This window comes from Myotis myotis, unplaced genomic scaffold (genome assembly GCF_014108235.1).
Source record: "Myotis myotis isolate mMyoMyo1 unplaced genomic scaffold, mMyoMyo1.p scaffold_m19_p_5, whole genome shotgun sequence".
Lineage (NCBI taxonomy): Eukaryota > Metazoa > Chordata > Mammalia > Chiroptera > Vespertilionidae > Myotis > Myotis myotis.
The window spans coordinates 88,913,974-88,926,586 of NW_023416357.1; the positions used below are offsets into that span (position 1 = coordinate 88,913,974).

General features: G+C 46.0%; 1 protein-coding gene across 1 annotated transcript in view; it reads left to right on the forward strand.

Annotated features, from left to right (window-relative positions):
* The window catches only part of COQ7 (coenzyme Q7, hydroxylase), an 81,821-nt gene extending 78,355 nt beyond the window's left edge, over positions 1-3,466 (forward strand). Inside the window, exon 7 of the mRNA XM_036307732.1 lies at positions 3,337-3,466. The gene's annotated coding sequence lies outside the window, so the exon portion shown is untranslated. The remainder of the gene's footprint in view (positions 1-3,336) is intronic.
* Positions 3,467-12,613: the final 9,147 nt, after the last annotated feature.

The following is a 12,613-nucleotide window of genomic DNA, read 5'->3' on the forward strand; positions in this document are numbered from 1 at the left end:
TTCAAAGTAAACATCATTACATAAAAGGGTACGGTCTTTTTTTTTTTTTTTTTTTTTTTTAGTTTTATTCATTTCAAACGGGCCAGATCCAGCCCACGGGCCGTAGTTTGCCCACGGCTGCCTTAGACTATGGATCATGATTGGGCACAAGGCAATCAATCTTGCAATTCCATTCCCTGCTTTCTGAGACTCCTTTGCAGCTAGGGGTAGCCATGTGATCTGCTCTGACCAATGGGAGTATTGCTTTCACTTTCAGGAGATTCAATTACACTTGAGTTCATTTCATTCTTTAAAGAATTAGATAGATCTTGAAGGTGGAGTCCAGTTGGGAAGAGAATCCATCTGTGCCAGTGGCCCTCTTGTATGACCTGGGACTAGCTACTTGCCTTTGGGATCTTGGTTTTCTCACGTAAAGTTAGGAGGGTTGAATGGTGCCTGGCAGATTATTTATTTATTCATATGTAGTATAGGCAGAGAGTACTCTTCAGACCTCATGCCTGGCCACCCACTGCCCAACACCCTTTTAGCTTCTCTCCAAGGGGAAGGTGCTCATTGGCTCCTTCAGAGTCTGGGACACTCCTGGGGCCATGTGTCCTAGAGGAAGGGGTCATTGTGTGGCAATGGCTGTAGCTCTGCTCTGCCTCCTCCTCCACTTCACAAGGCTGGGTAGGACCATGATCTAACACCTGCTTGAAATTTTATACTTTCCTTTAAATGTTGGCCACGGGATTGGGTTATATATTAAAGCTGATAAGACTCTAAGACTTATGTTCATGGTTGGGGGTGGGGGATTAGGAAAACTGTTTTAGTCTACAGTTTAAACCAAGTGCTCTAATTTAACTTTTTTTTAGGGAGTTCTGCATTGGTGATTATTAGGCCCAAGGTCAACTTTCAATAAGTATCCAACCCAGCTACTATTCCTTTCATATGGTTCCCTGAGGAACTTTGGGAGCAGGGTGAGTGGGAGGGAAGGTATAAGGAGATTGACAGGGGCAAGATTCAGGCATCCCTGGATCCTAGTCTCAATAGCATCAACAATATTAGCAAAATCTCAATGCAAGCTAATTCCTATTAAACTTTTAACAAATATTTCACAAACACCCATTTTATGCTATGCCAGCCATCTCTGATGTTCTAAGATGCTAAAATTCTATCACATTGGTTAGGACCGACATTGAACCCCACATTCCCATCTTCCCAATGGTTTGTGGTTTCTACTCCTGAGACTGAATACCAGTGGTGGCTCCAAGGGACAGTTGGTGAAGTAAATGGTCCAAGCAGCGTTTTAGGAGGGGCTGGGGAAATTCCCTATTTCAGCACAGCCTCTTCTCCAGTGCTGTAAAGTCACCTCCAGCCCATCCTTTCTCTGCAGGATGGTTTGCACTTACTGACCTCCCATTTGGTTTATTTAGGAAAATTTGTGTCTTGAGCTTCAGATCTTAACTCTGAACCCACTAATATCTAGAACAACGCGTAGCTACGTCGGTTTGACATTGGTCCTCACTGAAACCACTTTGGTTGGCGGATCTTTGATTCCACCCCTCCTCCCCTGTGATAATCTTCAAGTTGATCAATTTTAATGTAATTTCAGCCTGCAAAAGGCATTAAAATGCACTTTAAGATAAGAATGCTTTCATTCACCCTGTGTCCAGCATCCAAGACTCTGTGGGGTCAGAAATGGCATGATCAAACTTTATTTGGTGTAGCAGAAAGGGCAGGAACTGTGCTCACTGTCACACCTGGATTCAGATCCCAGCTCTGCCACTTATGAGCTGTCTGATCTGGGACAATATCTCTTAGCCTCAATTTTTTCTTGAAAAGTGGGTATTGTCTCTGTGCCTGGCTTACAGAGTTGCTGTGAAGATGGAATGAAAACATGTATTAAGGGGCAGCGCTTGGGCACACAGTAAGTGCTCAGTAAATGGAAATGGTTATTATTAAACACTATCAAGTGGCAGCAGCCATGGTGATGGGGGCTCCATTCAGAAAGCCACTCATCATCTTCAGCCCATGGCCCACAAAAACTACTGGGCAAAGATGAAGGTAAACATTACAAGACATACTTTAAGAATAACACTCTGAAATTGTATATCTCTGTTTCCTCACAGCTTCTTGTCTCAGAGATATTTGGATTTCAGCTTGCAGGAGGAGGTGGTGTGGTTTTTTTTAGAGTTGTTTTTTTAAGTTTCTGATAGTGGATAGGAGTGGAGCTGGGTGAAGGAAGAGGGCTGCAGGAGTGACTCAGGGAAGGAGATGAGGTACTGGAGTCCTCCAGGTGGGATAAAGAAGAAGAATTTATGTCATGAAGACAATGCCCATTTAGTAGCCATGACACAGAAACCCCTTTTCAGAAAGATCCCATGCTTAGTTCGATGTTGTGCCGTCATTGTCATCTTGAAATTAATAGTTTTAATTAAGGGCCCTGAATTTTCATTTTGCACTGAGCTCTGAAAATGTACTTATGTGTCCAGTCCTGCATAAGTATAAGGGTGAGGAGTGGAAGGGGCTCAGTGTAGCTTGAGCTGCCTGCCCCTGTGGATTACCCAGTGATCATCACCTTTGAACCACGAGGTATCCCAGAATCAACACTTTTTAATCCCCTTGAGAGGAAGGAGGACTTGGATGTGTTTGGGTGTCTTTAAGAATGGGGAATCTTGCTGTCCCTGATCAAGGTGGATCTGATATAACCAGGAAGGCTGTTGGGGAGCACACGAGACTTGGTTGGAAAGTTTGTAAGGAGGACATTCTGAGAAAAGGGAAGTGTGTGGAAGGCCGCCTGCCCTGTTTATCAGAATTCCAACTTAGGGGAGACTTAGGGGAGTGTCGAAGGTGGTGCCCCTAGTTATTCCCTGGCCTTTCCAAACAAGTATGTGCATGTGCAGACCCCCAGGTGTTTACTGGAATCCTATGCCTAATCTTTGGGTGCCTTTGCCTTGAGGACCAATGCAAACACATGTGTCCTCCCAAAGATTACTCACCCCATTGATTGTACCTAAAGATAAAAACTGCAATAAAAGCCTAAGGAGGCAGGCAATTGGGGCTGTCTGGTTGCTATAGCCAGGCAGTCCCTTAGCCTCTCTTTCACAGCAAAAGTTCTGTCAGAATAATTCATTCATCCATGGCTCAGGGTCTACTGATCAGCCCTGGCAGAAGGCATTTCCCTATGAGCAGCTGTTAGGCTGGCACCTATGGCGGATTTATGCTATCAGAAGTCCGCACTGGCTGCCCTCGCCCATAGGACATTTTGCCCTATTATGATTTTTTTTTCTGCACATGGGAATAATGTAATGACTATATACTGTTTCTGCCTTCTCAGCATCCTTATTTCCTTTGCAGGAACTCTCCTTCTCTTTTCCATGAGTTTCCAGTGGGACTGCTAATCATGATGTGCTGTCCTCAGCCCATGGACACGTGACCCAGGCTGGACCAATCACAAGGCTACATCCCCCCCACCCACCCCCACGTCTGTGAGTGAGGCAGGGTGGCAGTTTAGGGGCTACCAAAGTTGAAACCATCTCCATCCTCTGATTGCATTGAGATGGAAATTGCAGGTCACTGAAAGACAGACTAATCAGAGTATTTCGCTCTTCCTTAATTCTCCGTGATCACAATGCAACTGTTCCTGTTGCTGCCTGAATGTGGGAATCATCAATTGCTCTGATGGGCACAGATCCCTGCAGCTGTGCAGCTCACTCAGGGAGGGGGTCAGACAACACAGGGCCTGCAAACAGGACCAGGAAACCACTGCAAAAGTCCAGGATATCGCCACCCCTTTTATTTCCATAGGGAAGAAATAAGGCCTATTTGTTTGTTTTATTTATATAGTTAGTTAGTTCATTGATATTTATTTGGGAACCAATAGGTGCTTTTCTTTGAGCTTCCATAGAAACAGCTATCTAAAAAGTGAGGAAGCATAATTCTCAAAGAGAATTTAAGAGGAGATCCTTAAGACATGGAACCATGCAAGGGCTTTTCATTTGTTTTCTTTTAAAAAACAGCTTTGTAGACATATAACTTGCATACCTTAAAAGCCACTCATTTTAAGTGTACTATTTAATGGTTTCTAGTAATTTACCATCACCACAGTACAATTTTAGAACATTTTCATCTCCCTCCCTCCAATTTCTTGTACCTATCTGCATGCATTCTCCATCCCCACCCCCGGCCCCTGGCAACCACTAATCTACTTTTTCTCTCTATAGCTTTGCCTTTTCTGGATATCTCTTATAAACAGAATGATGTAATACATGGTCGGCTTTTGTCTGGCTTCTTTCATTTAGTAAAATGTGTTTGAGGTTCATCTATGTTGTAGCTATATGAGTAGTTGATAGTTCGTTTCTTTTTATTGCTGTAAATTACCCCATTGTATGCCGACACCACATTTTGTTTATCCATTCATCCATGTGAGCATTTGGGTTGTTTCCACTTTGGGGCAATTATGAATAATGCAACTCTGAATGTTCCCACACAAGGCCTCACATAGAGCGATGGCTCTTTAGACAATGCTGGATTCTCCTTCCTCACCACAGCAAGGCAAGCTCTCTCTTGGCAGAACTTTTGTGAACCTTGCTTGAGAATAATGGATAGGGTGATAAAACTCATCTGCTACTCTTTTTTAAAAAATATTTTTTTATTGGTTCAGAGAGGAAGGGAGTGGGGGAGAGAGAGAGAGAGAGAAACATCAATGATGAGAGAGAATCATTGATTGGCTGCCTCCTACACATTCCCTATTGGGGATCGAGCCCACAACCTGGCATGTGCCCTTAACCAGAATCAAACCCGGGACCCTTCAGTCCGCAGGCTGACGCTTTATCCATTGAGCCAAACCAGCTAGGGCAACATCTGCTACTCTTGAGAAGCCAAAATTGTTATAGAGGGTGTCAGAAGGTCTTAGTCCCTAAGTGAGGGATTTTCCCATATTTCCCTTAGCAAGGCAGGACAACACACAAAAGGGGCCAATTAGTCCCTTGGTACACACACACACACACACACACACACACACACACACACATATATATGATATATATGGATATCTGGAAAGATCTCTTTTCTCATTGGGGTTGCTATGCTGAGAAAATGTAAAGTTGGTGCTCACTAGTGCCACTTGTTCACGATGTGGAAGCAGACTGAATTTATTCAATAATATCATTAAGTGCCTTCTAGGTGCTAGGCACTGTCTATGTATTATAATAATAGCTGTGCAAGAAATGGACAAAAAATACCTAGAGCTTATCTCTAGTTGGGGAGACCATGAAAAATATAAGATGTGTTACATGGTGATACGTATTATGGAGAAAAATGGAGCAGAAGAGGGAAGTAGGGAGTTCCTGGGACATTGTAGAGACTGCTATTTTGAAGAGGGGAAAGCTGGGGAAGATCAGATTGAGAAGGTGATGTTTCAGCAAACCCTTAAGGAAGCTGTGTCATCTAATGCTACCTAACGAATTACCACAGACTTAGCTGCTTAAAACAACACACATTTATTGTCTCACAGCTTATGAGGGTTAGGAATCTGGATTCTCTGCTTCAGGGTCTCCCACAGTCAGCTTCAATCAAGTCGGCTTAGGTTAGGGTCCTACCCAAAAGCTCAACTGGGAAAGTATCTGCTTTTAAGCTATTGGATTATAAGAATCTTAGTTCCTTGAGGGCTTTTGGCCTGAGGGTCTCAATTCCTAGCTAGGCACCCTCATTTCCTTGCCACGTGGGTCTCTTTATAGTAACTTGTATCATCAAAGCCAGCAAGGGAAGGAGTCTGCCACCAACAAGGAAAGTATTGCCTTATGTAACATGACCACAAAAGTGACATTCCAACAACAGCTGTGATAGGTCTTGCCTGTACTCAGTGGGAGGAGATTTTTCAGGGGTGTCAGTACCAGGAAGCAGGATCATTATGGGCCTTCTTGGAAGCCGCCTGTCAGTGAGTCCTGGGGGACCTCAGGGCGGGTGGGCAGTGTAAGAAGCAGAAGGAACAAGGCAGAAGGACTTGTCTGAGTGTTCAAGGAATAGGGAGGAGGCAAGTGGCTGGAGTGCACTGAGCAAGGGGTAAGGGAGTGGAGATGAGGACAGGGGTGGGTAATGGGGCCCAGGTTATGTGGGACCTTTTTGACTTTTACTTTAAATGAGATGGGAATCACTGGAGGGTTTTGAGCAGAGGAATGACATGAGCTGACATTATTCTAGATCCTTGATACTCAAACTGTGGTCTGTGGCCCCACAGCATCGCCATCACTTAAAGCTTGTTAGAAATGGTGCATCTCGGGCCCCGCCCCAGGCCTACAGAATCCAAAACTGCATTCAATAAGATTCCCCCGGTAAGTGCACTGCACAGGCAAGTTGGAACCTTAGTGGGATCAGAATCACCTGGAGGGTTTGTTGAAATACAGCCTTCCCAAGGCTGGTGTAAGATAAGGCAGATTAGAAAAATGCGTGTGAAGCACTAGTGCATCAGAGTTCAGAACCCCAAGTTTCTGATTCAGCGGGTGCATTTCTAGCAAGGTCCCGGATGAACCTGCTGGTCCAGGGACCATGCTTTGAGAACCACTGGTCGACAATGTGCCTGGGGCCAGACTGAAGGCTGAGTAAGACAAACCCCGTCTTCGAGTTACTCACAGGATCAGGCCTTTCTCCCAGCCTCTGGGGAAGAACAACATGTCAGAGCCAAAGCTCCTTCCTTGTCATAAATCCTAGGAAGGCAGGTTTCATATGCTGCCCCTGGAACCCCATCAGTGCCCTCACGCTCATGCCCACCCTGGTGCTGTTCTATTTCTGCAGTCAGTCCCATCTCTGTTTCTCCTAGCCACGCAGGGAGCGGGAACAGGTGGTCACCAGCTCCCTGCTGTTAACTCTTCATATGTGTGCAGCCCATTATTAAATCGCCCTCAGATTTTCCTTCTCCAAGACTAAATAATTAGCTACCCTTTTCTGAATCATGGGGTGGAGAGGGTTTGGCTGACGATAGCTACCAGCCTCTGACAGGATCATATGTGGTGGAAATTCTTGAACCAGTGTGGGGGCTGGAGGTAAGATGGGGTGGGGGCTTCAAAGGTTAGACCATTAGACTCCTTCATCTAAGCAAGATCCTTAGAAGAGACACTGGCAAACAGCATGCAAAATCAGGAGCTGTCCGGTGGGACGCAGGAATCAGCTGGAGGTCAGCCGTCACGGGTGAGTCAAACATCTTCAGGGACTATGGGCACCATCAGGCTTACCCCCACCTCAGTGAGGTCTCCCACCCTCACCCATTCCAATCAATGGAACAACACTCACTGGGCAGCCCGGCTGGTGGTGATCAGCCTCCTAGGTAGGAAGTGTCTGAACATCACAAAGATGATGTCCTGGCGTGCCCAAGGTCAAGGTCAAACTTTGGACTACCTGTGTCAGCATCTTCTGGGAGGCTTGTTAGGAAGCAGACCTCCAGACCCTACTCCTAAACCTACGTAGCATCAGAGTCTTTGGGTGAGGAGTCTGAGAACAGGGAGTTTAACAAGGCAGCCCCCCACCCCATCTCCCCTACTCCTACTTATATGCACAGTCAAGTTTGCGAAGGGCTGTCCTACTGTGTGATATGGCTCTTTCTGTTCTCAATCTTGGCCACCAACAAAAAGGGAAAACTGTTCAGGGTAAATCAAGTGCTGAGTACAGCTACTAGGAAAAATATTGACTTGTCTGTGTGGTGTGTTTATATTTTGGAAATAAAAAATAGTAATAGCGAGCATTTCTTGAGTGCCTCCTTGGTGGCAGGCACTGTGCTAAGGGAAGAATATGGATTGGCCTGTGGAATCCTCACCTCCATGAAATTAGTGGCTGTTCATATCCCATTCACTTGAGGAGGGTCTGAGTCACATAGAGACATGCCCAAAGTCATACAATTGGTAAATGGCAGGCAACATGACTTAGACCCATGCCTGGTTGACACTGGCCAAGATTTTAACCTCCACATTATCCCTTCTCCTTCCTGACACACATTTCCTTTCCAACTATGAGACAGGATAAGAGGCACTGTGTCCACAGATTAAATATATGCAGAGTGGGGGTGGTGGGCGGGGGGACGACCACTAATTCTGAACTATGCACTACTGCTTCACATGCATTTTTCTAATTTGCCTTATCTTACACCAGCCTTGGGAAGGGATATTATACCCATTCTGCAGGCGAGGAAAACTGTGGCTACCAGGGATTAAGTGGATTGCCTCAGGCCATACAGCTATTATGTAGATGAAGCTGGAATAGAAGCCAGATCTCTTACTATAGAATCACACGGCCCCTGGTGAGGATGGAGATGAAAGGGGTCAGTCCTGAGGATTATACTTAAAAGGTAGCCGCCCTTCCTATTTAAACCAGCCGTTTCATTAGCCTGGAGACTTCTTACTTCCTGAATGTGCCGACACACTGCCCAGGTTTACAGACACAGCTAAAACAGGCTCTAAATGGCATGTTCAGGAAGCTGTATACTTAAAACGGACCTGCATGGCAGAAATAGAAAGTCGCTTAACCAAATGTGTGTTGCCCATATGGATGTCAGTGACTGCTTTTGCCAGTCTGGCGCTTTTTAACTATAATGGGTGTCCTGAGATCTGTGGTTTGCGTTGCCACCTTAAGAGTCCTGCAGAGAAAACCATTATTATGTGCCTGTGTCTGCCATCCAGAGTGGGGCTGGGAGGGCAGAAGGTGAGAGGCCAGGTCCCTCATAGCCGCTTAGCCGCTGTAGGCTGAGGAGCCCAGGAATGCCACCAGGATGTAACTGCAGCCTCGTCTCCTGATCACAGCACTGTCGTTCTGTGTTAGGAGGGGCTGAACTGCAGAGCCCTCTAAACTGCCCATTGGACAGCTCTGCCTGGACGTTCCACAGCCCCATCAGCATGGATGTGTCCTTTTTGTCTGCCAGAATCTCTTTTTTTAGAGAACCTACACACCCCGCCCCCCGACATGGTCCTTGCAGGAACATGGCTCATGATGCCCACACATCTGTGGTCAATGGTCCAGGCCGACCCAAGCAGAGTGCCGAGTCCTCAGAGTTTGGTCCCAGGACCAATTAGAGTTGTTCCTTAAGATTTCATAAAAAGCCTCTTTTCCTTTTGGAGCATCAGGTGTTAAAATATAAGCTGAGGGCCATTAGTGGCCATTTTTCTAATGTTCAGAGAGAAGCTGTGAGAAGGTGAGATACGGAGAGAGAGAGAGCATGGGTCCTCATAGCATCAACAGCATCCCTAAGCAGCCGTGCCTGTAGGATTTGCCTGGGACTCCCAGTTGATGAGCCCGTAAGTTCTTCTTTGCTCAAGCTGGATGGAGTTGGGTTCTTGCAGGAACCCTAGATAATACATATCTGAGATTCAAAGTATCCAAACACAAAACGCCCACTCCTCTCCCAGCAAACTGCTTTCTTCTAGCTTCCCCTGCCTTCCACAACCTCATCACTGCTCATTCAGTTACAGCCTTTATTCACTGCCGTGACCTTAGTTCAGATGCGCATCCCTTAACTGGGTTGTGGCCCTAGCTGGTTTGGCTCGGTGGCTAGAGTGTCCGCCTGCGGACTGAAGGGTCCCAGGTTCAATTCTGGTCAAGGGCACATGCCTGGGTTGTGGTCTTGATCCCCAGTAGGGGGCGTGCGGAAGGCAGCCAATCAATGATTCTCTCTCATCATTGATGTTTCTCTCTCTCTCTCCCTCTCCCTTCCTCTCTGAAATCAATAAAAATATATTTAACTGGGTAGTGGCAGTGGCCTCCTGCCTCCAAGTTTGTCTATTCCATGCCCACAAACAGACCCCCTGCCCCAGCCAAGATCTCTCTTTCTGAGCCTGATCCTTCCTGCTCTTGTGTGGGGTCATTCACGAGGCTGCTGGACTGCAGGCCCCTCCTACCTGTAAACCGCACCTGGCACCCGCCTCTCCTGGCTCCAGCAGAACTACTTGCAGCCCCCACGCTCACGTCTAAGCTCATATACATGCTACCTTCAGTGGTTCTCAACCCTTTCTGAGCCAAGGACGCCTTGCCAGTCTGTTGAAGCCCATCGAGCCTCTCAAAAGAATGTTTTTAAAATCATAGACTAGGATACACAAGGTTATAATGAAATTATCATTATATTGGTATCTAGTTATCAAAATATTCAAACTAATTTATATGGTAATGTATGTGCTTCGTCATTAATGCATTGAATAGAAAAAGCGAGTGGTGAGCCTAATAACTGTTTTACTTTTCAAGCAGTAAAGAGTGTAAAAGAAATTTCAAGTTATTTGCAACAACTGTAATGTGATAGGAATAGATATGATTTCTATTGGCGACCAAGTCCCATATTGCTGCCTGCATTCACAATGAAAGGAAATACTGAATTTCAGGTAGAGATTAGGGACAATGGAGCTGTAACTTTCATGGACTCTCCAAAATTCTATCCATGGACACCGCCACCCTCCCTAGTCAAGCAACACTGGACTCTAGAGTAATCTCCCCACTTTTTGTTCTTTGGGACTCAGCTTAATGTCACCCCTCCAGAAAGCCTTCTCTGGCCTTAAATACACTAGGTGTGGTCCCCTCCTATGCACTCCCACAGCCCCCGTTATCATACCACAGGCCCCAGGCAACTCCACGAATTCGTCAGTCTCCGGACCTGGGGCTTCTCCTCCGAGGCCTGTGGCAGTGCCAGCTGCCTTGTCCGGACAGGCACAGCCTTGGTCTGAGCCCAGGTTACAACTCAAAGCCAGACTGCAGGTCCCTGGGCCGGGCAGGGAGAGGCTTGATGAGCTGGAGATGCCGAAATCCAGTCTGGGAATGACAGCTGACACTTTTCATGAATAGTTTAGGGCTGAATTCTCATTCATTCTTACATCTGAGGCAGATGGTGCAGCCGCAAAGAGCTGGTCCTTTAGAGCTAAACCTGTCTGCATTTTCATCCTGTCCCTGTCACCTTTCCCTGTTTACATTGGGGACTCACTTCCTCTCAAAGCTTCCTCACCTGTAAAATGGATGAGACAATAATAGTGCCCACCTGTAGGGCTCTGGTGAGGATTTAACAAGAATGCATGTGTAGTGCTCACTCCTAATAATGACTTGTTAGAAGCATCCATATGAGCTATTATTATCATCCATTTCCTCTTTCAGCAAACATTTATTAATCACCTGTTGCATGCCAGGTGCTTTACAGACATGAAAGCATTTGATACCTTCAGAGGTAGGTTCTCTTATTCCCATTTTAAATAACCTCCCCATTGGTGCTAAGTGAAATAAGCCAGTCAGAGAAGGATAAATACCACATGATCTCACTCATTTGTGGAATACAGAGAACAACATAAACTGATGAACAGGGACAGATCCAGAGACAGAGAAGCAGCGATCAGACTGTCAATCCCCAGAGGGAAAGTAGGGGGGGGGGTAAGGGGAGGGAGATCAACCAAAGGACTTGTATGCATACATATAAGCCAAACCCATGGACACAGACAACAGGGGGATGAGAGCATGAGTGTGTGTGTGTGTGGGGGGGGGGGGTGTTAATGGGGGGATGAGGACACATAATACCTTAACCAATAAAGAAATTAAAGATTTAAAAAAAAAAAACCCAAAAACCTCCCCATTGGTAGAGGGGTGCTTCTCAGACAGTTTTAAGTCATTAGGGACTAAGATCCCAAACTAACCCTAAAGGTATCATCCCTCACCTTTCCTCCAAGAATCTGCGCTGTGAGGCAGCCAGGTGCAGTGGTTAGGGGAAGGTTCCGGCTTAGGCTGTCTTTGAACCCCAACTCCTGGATGCTGCATACCCCCTGGGCAAGTTACTTCACTTCTTTATGCCTTTTTTCTCTTCTAAGGAGTGGGATAGTATTAATACCCACCTCATGGTTATCAGAGAATTAAAAGATAGAATTTTTGTAAAAGGTTTAAAACAGTCTTTCAGACACACAGTCTCCAAAACGTTAGCTATCTTCGTGGGAACACCTGGCAAAGTCCTCCACCTCTGGCCAGTCCCCTCGAGGAGCACCCATCCCAGAAGGCACCCCTCCTGTGTGAGGCCCACTTCCCATAGTCAAATCACCCCTTCCCACCAGTGCTGAAGAAGACTGTGGATAAATACCATACACTGGTTAGGTGTTTGGACCCTGTGGGTTCAATGCCAGAGGGGCAGCTGTTGTGCTGGGTAGAGTGGCTTTCCCTCTCTGCACCTCAGTTTCCTCATCTGTAAATTGGGGATAATTGCAGCCCCTCCCTCATAAAATTGAGAGGAATCAAGTCAACAGCAACAACAAAAACACTGAATGAGTGTCTGTTCTGGTTAGGGACTGTGCTAGCTGTATAGGATGCAATGAAATAATGCTTGTGACGTGTTGAGCACAGTGCCCGCCGAATTATACACGTTCAACATGTGTTACATGGCAGGTGCTCCAAATGAAATAGTATATCACACTCAAAATGTGCATGTATGCTAGATTTTAACACAACATATATAAACATGTGTAGCACATCTTTCAATTACCTCCACATTCATTTTCTTATTTATTCCCACAAAACATTCCTGGAGGATAGGCAGGTTAGAGATTTTATGCCATTTTTACCATGAAAAAGCAGAGGTGCTGGGAGGTTAAAAGGCTGATGAACTGGTGCCTGGCAACTGGAGACGGCTGGCCATTTAAAA